This window comes from Magallana gigas, chromosome 7 (genome assembly GCF_963853765.1).
Source record: "Magallana gigas chromosome 7, xbMagGiga1.1, whole genome shotgun sequence".
Lineage (NCBI taxonomy): Eukaryota > Metazoa > Mollusca > Bivalvia > Ostreida > Ostreidae > Magallana > Magallana gigas.
Window position 1 is genome coordinate 35199213 of NC_088859.1, and position 2634 is coordinate 35201846.

The window sequence follows — 2634 nt, forward strand, 5'->3', positions numbered from 1 at the left end:
TATGATATTGTGATGTATAGTATTGTATATTATGGTACAATATTGTATAATATTATATTGTATTTTTAGTTTATCATTTTATCACATGGTACAAATACATAAGATATTGCAAAATATTATATTGTATCCTATGATACAATATTGTATATTCTATAATATTGTATCATACAATATTGTATGATATGATATTGGTTTCTGTAATATAGAATCATATCATATGAAATTGTATTATATGATATTGTAATATTATAGATTGTTTTCCCTCGGACTGAAATGTCACACTTTCATTGGATTAAACATGTCACGTGATTGCCTCATATATCTCTATGTAGGTTCTTTGAGGATTTATATTAGGCAATATGGCCGTCATTGGCCGCCGCCTCACCTACTCATCTCGATATATCATATTATTTAACACAGAAATGGTGTTCAGTAAGTCCTTAAAATATTTAGAGTAGTTGCCTTTGGAATTATTTTTAAATTAGAGTAGTTGCCCTTTGAATATTGACGTCACATTGTTATGTCTGGAGCAGAGCAAAATGGCAGTGTCGAAATTTGCTCAAATCTCTGCAGCCAGAGGTTTAAAATTGAATAGCAACAAGAATTGTAAGTAATATGGGTGAAGCGAAAATTTTTTAAGTGTATTTGAAAGGTGGTATTGATAATTTTTAAGAGTTTAAATGAGATAAACTGGACGAGATGTAAGGCATCTTGTACATGGCTTTGCGTATATCACCGCTATTTGTGAATGAATATGTAGCTTGATAGTCCTCGGAAAAACAAAACACTTATTAGGTTAGTTACTGACTCACTACGGAAATATATTGGGTTGATCAATCTCATAGACGGCTCGGCTTTGCCTCGCCATCTATGAGATTGATCAACCCAATATATTTCCGTAGTGAGTCAGTAACTAACCTAATAAGTAATAATATTGTATCATACGATATTGTATGATATGATATTGGTTTATATGATATATTATCATATCACATGAAATTGTATTATATCATATTGTAATATATATAATTGTATCATATGATACAATATGTATTAATAATATAATAATGTATTTTATAATATTTTACTTTATCACATAATATTGTATCATTTGATAAGATACAATGTTGGAATCAAAATTATATTGTATTATATGATATTATATCATATTATGTATCAAATATGTTTCAGTGTCATACAATACAATATCATGCTATATCATACAATATAATATCATGTTTCAATGTTATGATGTATTATGTAATATGATCTTGTAATATAATACTATATTGTATTATATTTTATGATATTGTATTATGTGATCAAATACAATAAGGTGTAACACAATACAATGTCATATCATACGTTACAATACCATATCTCATTATTGTTTATTACGGTATTTAATTGTATTTTATGATATATATTATAAATATGACATGATGCAATATTTAATTTTATATCATTGTATTGATTAACATATGAACATATGATTATCATAAAAAAAATTTATCAGATGATATACGATATTTTGTCAAAACAGAATCCATGAATATCCAAGATCATAAAGTATGATTTTCATATAAAATGATAAAGGTGGTCTTATGAAGGTGATGTCACATAAGGGTGATGCTCCGTCTCGGTGAGCTTAGTAATCTATGATTACCTATGTTTTTAAAAATAAGGTAGAAAATGACATTACTAGTCACATGTTACCATTTGAGGAAAATCGCTATTGTAGCATTTTTTAAATTTGCATCAAAAGTGCGGAAAATGACAATTTCCTACTATGTACGGGGATTTATTAGCCCCTTTTATTTTCGCCTCTTTCGTCCTCGTTGTAAGCGGGCGAATTTAGGACTGGACGAATTCCAAGGTCTTAAATTATCTCTCTTTAAACAAATCTATGTCTTGGCGAATTCAAGACAGGGCGAAACCGTTTGCAAGTGAAGAAGGGCTAAAATAACACAGGGCGAAAATAACCCTGTATACAGTATGATTATATTCCTATATACCTGTATTTTGAGTTAGTCCATAAAAAGCAAAGTCATTGTTATTGCTGCATTGTTGGGAAGAAAAAACCAGCAAATTATTAACAGTTTTATCATATGATACAGTGATTTACCGGTAATTGAAATAATTAAGTGTTAAGATGCAAAAATAAGAAAAAAATATTAAAAGGGGAAAAACAAATAAAAAACATCTTGTTTTCACTGGAGAACTTGTACTCAGATAACAGAAGCACACTACTGGGAAAATATTTAAATTTTGGATTATTTATTTTGTTACTGAAACAGATGCAGATCGGAAACTTTTCGCCCGGGGGGGGGGGGGGGGGGGGGGGGGGGGTAGGGGGTTGTCCGTCTCCCTCTCAAAAAATAGATACACACTGTATAAGTAAATAAATTTTATACACCTAATAAATTCACCGAATTCAATTTATTGCCAAAGCAATGATTACTGGCGTGCCAGTTTAGTTATTGCTCTTTTTAATGAATTAAACATTTACTGAGTTTTTATCTAGCGTTGGCCATAAAACGATATATTTAATGAAAATATTAACTTGGTAATTATTCCCACACCCCTTTACCGCTTTCTAGTACTTTGATTCGATTAGCTACGCATAAAAAAATC